The sequence below is a fragment of the Strongylocentrotus purpuratus genome, unplaced genomic scaffold (assembly GCF_000002235.5).
Source record: "Strongylocentrotus purpuratus isolate Spur 01 unplaced genomic scaffold, Spur_5.0 spur5_scaffold_10, whole genome shotgun sequence".
NCBI lineage: Eukaryota > Metazoa > Echinodermata > Echinoidea > Camarodonta > Strongylocentrotidae > Strongylocentrotus > Strongylocentrotus purpuratus.
The window spans coordinates 22,596,433-22,602,648 of NW_022145595.1; positions in this window are offsets into that span (position 1 = coordinate 22,596,433).

The following is a 6,216-nucleotide window of genomic DNA, read 5'->3' on the forward strand; positions in this document are numbered from 1 at the left end:
CCTAATCCTAACCATGACGAAATTAACCAGAGCAAATTTTGTCACCGTAGCACCTTCTAGCCGCAATAGGATTGAGATTCATTTTTTTTTTAAATGAGACTAGTAATGACGAAAAAGTTGCTTTTTGAAAACCTTACATTTCAACAGACCGGGTGCTGTCGGTTCTAGACTCGTCCCCGAAGGGTGTGGTGCTCTGCAAGTCAATCAAAAAAGCAAGATGGACGTAGGGAGAAAGAAAGAGAGGGAGAGAGGGGGAGAGAGAGAGAGAGCAAGAAAGAGAGAGAGAGAGAGAGAGGGTGAGTGTTTGTGTGTGTGAGTGAGTGACAGTGGGGATGGCAGAGGGATTAAGAGAAGATATAGCCATGGTACTATGGTCGATAGTACCAAAAGGGAGGGAAAGGAAGATTCGGAAAGCAGAGACAGAGACATGATAAAAAGGGGAAATGAAGAAGAGAAAAATGAGGTGAAAAGAGAGGAGGAGGGGAAAGGGAAAGAGTGCTGGAAAGAGAACGATAATGGGAAACCTGGCGCCTCAACCTATCACGCATACATCCTTCCTAATTTAATTTCGTCAGATCATAACTTGTCAATGACTTTCCAGGTATAGGCTACTACGCTACGAGAATCTCATTATCGTGAACACATTTTCAAGCAGGTGTCTATCTAAAGGGGAAGGGTGACAACGCCAATTATTTTTTAATTTTTTAATATTAGAGCACGATATTATTGGCAATTAGCAATTTAGATCAGATAATATCTTTCTAGAGACGCTCCAGAAGATATCGAGAGAAGTATATATCTTCTCTTTCTTTTCTTATCGTGGCCATAGTGAATCCTATAGAATTATAAGTACAATAAAACCAACAGTTTTCTTCTCCGTTCATTTCCCCCAAAATGTGCATCTCGTATTATTTGAGAACAAAAACAATTTATTTGTGTCCTATGGGGGAATTAAATGAAAACTTACTAGGCATGGTCCTATTTTGGATTTCCTTCTCAGACCAGACGTCTGTGATGTAACACAAGATTGTAAATAGTACAAACCATGAGAATTTTTTTTTGTTTTTTCTATAAGAATGTAGACGCAAGATTTTGTTTTTGTCTCTCGGTTTATTAGATGGCATCGCAATCTCCGAGGGCCATGACGTCACGATATAGGCACCATCACTAGATTTGAAGTCAATAACTTCAAAATTGGTTTTCATTAATGTTGTGCCAGTTTGTTTATTAGGGATCATATTGGTAGAACCCGGATATGGCGTAGCCACAGGAGCCACGTGCTCCCCCAATCGAATAAAAGAAAAAGAAGGGAGAATGAAGGACAAGAAGAACAAGGAGAAGAAGAACAAGAAAAATAAGAAGAAAATGGATAACAACCACATCAATAAGATAATGATGATGCTGATCGATGATAATGATGATGGTGAAGGAGAAGTTCGAAGAAGAAGAAGAAGAGGAAGATGATGATAAAGAAGAAGAAGGAGAAGAAGTAGAAGAATCATAGAAGGAGAAAATAACAAGAAATACGGGGGAAAAGGCCTAAGTTCAAATCTCCGTTCTTGGTTCGTTGTTCCTCTTTTGAATAAATATAACATCTCCAACGCACGTACAGAACCCAAATCCACGACAACAGATAACTGGGTAATTAAATAACAACTAATCTAACGGTAATGATAGACCTTATCATGACTATACAATATTAAAATTAAAAAAAGATGGGTGGGGGGGGGGGGGGGGTCTCCCTAAAAGTCAATTGTTATGATGACGCAAGTTCGATCTTTTTTAACCTATTGTAGAATGTAGCCATGAACAGATCATGATTGCGGCTTGACGCAGAGCCGTTTCATTTCAATTAAATAAACATCAGCAACATGATAATATGAAACAATGCTCGACTAAGTAGGTAGAATGCTGCATGATATGTCTATATCAAGTTAATAGATCCCACACATGGTAAAAAATTACTTTTTGCGGCATGATCTAAAGAAACTAATCTTTTTCAAACAGATCAAATCAAATCAAAGCAATTCTAGAAGCTCATGTCGCTCCATCCGTTTTGACTATTTCTGGATCTCGTAGTATGCCTAAATTGCTGAAAGCAAACTTATTGATTGATTGATTGATTCAATTTTATATATCAATTGTTTGCACAATAAAGAACATAGTTGACAAAGTAAGTTCAAAATTATGAAATGAAACAGGAACCTACTGGAAAGCCAGGGGCGTAAATCCGTACCGAGGAGTGGGGGGGGGGGGGGGGGGGGATGATCGGCGATAGCCATCACATACTAGCGCGAGCACACGCCCACACTAATTTACGCAAGCAAGCGCGATCGCGCACGCACAAACACACACACACACACACACACGCACACACACACACACACACACACACACACAAAAACGCACATACACACACGCACACACACAAACGAACAAACAACAAACAATATTAGAGAAAGAAGACGATTCGTTTTACTGTTCTCGAAAATAATCCTCGTCTAGATTCAGTTCCCCCCCCCCCCCTCCCGCGCGAAGCGCGGGAGCTTTTACGTTTCATGAAATCATTAGGGAAAGAAGACGATTCGTTGTACCGTTCTCGGCTCTTAATCCTCGTCTGAATTCAGTTCCCTCCTTCACTCCTCCTGCGCGAAGCGCGGAAGCTTTTACGTTTCATAAAATCATTGGGAGAAAGAAGACGATTCGTTGTATCGTTCTCGACTCTTAATCCTCGTCTAAATTCATTTCCCCCCTCAACTCCCGCGCGAAGCGCGGAAGCTTTTACGTTTCATTAAATCATTAGAGAAAGAAGACGATTCGTTGTTCCGTTCTCGACTCTTAATCCTCGTCTGAATTCAGTTCCCGCCTCCCCTCCCGCGCGAAGCGCCTAAGCTTTTACGTTTCATGAAATCATTAGAGAAAGAAGACGATTCGTTGTACCGTTCTCGACTTTTAATCCTCATCTGAATTTAGTTTTTCCCTTTCCCCCTCCTGCGCGAAGCGCGGAAGCTTTTACGTTTCATAAAATCATTGGAGAAAGAAGACGATTCGTTGTATCGTTCTCGACTCTTTATCCTCGTCTGATTTCAGGTCCCCCCTTCACTTCCGCGCGAAGCGCGGAAGCTTTTACGTTTCATTAAATCATTAGGGAAAGAAGACGATTCGTTGTACCGTTATCGACTTTTAATCCTCATCTGAATTCAGTTTTTCCCTCCCCCCCCCCCTCATGCGCGAAGCGCGGAAGCTTTTACGTTTCATAAAATCATTGGAGAGTGAAGACGATTCGTTGTATCGTTCTCGACTCTTGATCCTCGTCTGAATTCAGTTCCCCCTTCACTCCCGCGCGAAGCGCGGAAGCTTTTACGTTTCATTAAATCATTAGGGAAAGAAGACGATTCGTTGTACCGTTCTCGACTTTCAATCCTCATCTGAATTCAGTTTTTCCCTCCCCCCCCCTCCTGCGCGAAGCGCGGAAGCTTTTACGTTTATTAAATCATTAGAGAAAGAAGACGATTCGTTGTTCCGTTCTCGACTCTTAATCCCCGTCTGAATTCAGTTCCCGCCTCACCTCCCGCGCGAAGCGCCTAAGCTTTTACGTTTCATGAAATCATTAGAGAAAGAAGACGATTCGTTGTACCGTTCTCGACTTTTAATCCTCATCTGAATTCAGTTTTTCCCTTTCCCCCTCCTGCGCGAAGCGCGGAAGCTTTTACGTTTCATAAAATCATTGGAGAAACAAGACGATTCGTTGTATTGTTCTCGACTCTTTATCCTCGTCTGAATTCAGGTCCCCCCCCCTTTCACTCCCGCGCGAAGCGCGGAAGCTTTTACGTTTCATTAAATCATTAGGGAAAGAAGACGATTCGTTGTACCGTTCTCGACTTTCAATCCTTATCTGAATTCAGTTTCCCCCCCCCCCTCCTGCGCGAAGCGCGGAAGCTTTTACGTTTCATAAAATCATTGGAGAAAGAAGAGGATTCGTTGTACCGTTCTCGACTTTTAATCCTCATCTGAATTCACTCCCCCCCCCCTCCCGCGCGAAGCGCGGAAGCTTTTACGTTTCATTAAATCATTAGAGAAGGAAGACGATTCGTTGTTCCGTTCTCGACTCTTAATCCTCGTCTGAATTCAGTTCCCGCCTCCCCTTCCGCGCGAAGCGCCTAAGCTTTTACGTTTCATTAAATAATTAGAGAAAGAAGACGATTCGTTGTACCGTTCTTGACTTTTAATCCTTATCTCAATTCAGTTTTTCCCTCCCCCCTCCCGCGTGAAGCGCGGAAGCTTTTACGTTTCATTAAATCATTAGAGAAAGAAGATGATTCGTTGTATCGTTCTCGACTTTTAATACTCATCTGAATTCAGTTTTTCCCTTCCCCCCTCCCGCGCGAAGCGCGGAAGCTTTTACGTTTCATTAAATCATTAGAGAAAGAAGACGATTCGTTTTTCCGTTCTCGACTCTTAATCCTCGTCTGAATTCAGTTCCCCCCTCCCCTCCCGCGCGAAGCACCTAAGCTTTTACTTTTCATTAAATAATTAGAGAAAGAAGACGATTCGTTGTACCGTTCTCGACTTTTAATCATCATCTGAATTCAGTTTTTCCCTACCCCCCCCCCTTCCCTCCCGCGCGAAGCGCGGAAGCTTTTACGTTTCATTAAATCATTAGAGAAAGAAGACGATTCGTTGTACCATTCTCGACTCTTAATTTCTTTAAAAAGGGGGTCCGTGGGTTTTTTCTCTCTCTCTCTTTGGACTCCTGAGAAATGTAAAAAAGGAGGTTATAAAATATCTTGAATATCATACAAAAATCAAATTCCTGAAATTCCTGCTAGCTTTGAAAGCTCATTCAGGATTATTTCATTTTGAAAAGTAAAAGCATTGGCCCCCAGTCCCCCTCGATCGACTAGAGCTCACCTGAAATTGGGGGGGGGGGGGGTTGTACATTTAGCGGTGTTCCGGATTTGGGGGGGGGGGGTCTCCAAGGTAGGAAAAGCCAGCGAAAAGCCGGCGAAAGGGGGATTCAGAAATGTTGGCAGTCCTGAGATAGGGTGGGGGGGGGGGGGTGCTTTCAAAGGGCGGGAACGAGCGTACGCGTACCCTAAATAATACTAAGTGGGGGGAGCCGAGCATCTACTGTACATGATTGCACTTTTTAAGCGCTCGCGCGCTGGCGCACTTTACGTCTGGGCTATAATAATACCTTGCAAAATAACGAAGAATTATTCTAAAGTTTATGAAGTGCTTGTTCGCGCACGTCGCGCAACTACTCTTAATGATCGTGACATACTATATCCGTGTAGGCTATACACTTATACTTACATTAAAAAAATAACTCATTTCTCATGTATTATGCTAAAATTGAAACAATCACATTTTTTTTCCTTCTTCTTCTTCTTCTTCTTCTTCTTCTTCTTCTTCCTTTTTTCTCTCTTTTTTTTGTAATATCAGGGGGGGATGATTGTACAGGCCATCCCCCCCTACTTCGAGCCAGGGGGATGCAGCCCCCCCCCCCATCCCCCCCCCCCGGGATTTACGCCCCTGTGGAAAGCATAGCTTGTTTTTGTAGGTTCCCAAGAATAAATATATTATGAACATTATTTTCATGAATTATTTTAAAGTGTCTTAATAATCAGAGTAAAATAGATCTAATATAATAACACATTTTCATAAACCCTTTTAAAGTGTCTAAATAATCGAAATATACAAAAAGTACAGGAAACTCACATAATAAGATAAGACAGGACATGACAAAACAATTCAAAACAGGACAGGATAAACAGGACATGGCAGGACAAGACAAAACAAGACATGACAAAACAAAATGTCATGGTTATTCATTTCTATAAAGCGTGCTCATTACAATCAACATTGAAAGATACATTAGTTAATTTGATGTTTATTTAAAGCTCAGACATTCCGACTCGGGAGTAGAAGCCGATTCCAATTGCTTTGAAATTCCTAAATCCATTTGTCATGCTTTGATTAACTTAATTCATTTGTAGACGTACTACATGAGTTTCAAATTACATGGATATTGTATTGTATTGTATTGTATTGTATTTATTCAGACAAGCATGTCTAGGGATGCAGAAAAGGGTTTGAAAAACCCGTACAAGTCTGCATCCCTGATAAAAAGCAAAGTTCACAAATATTATTATTGCATAACATAGTTACAACAAAAAAATGATATCAAACACGATAATACATCAAATAATTATA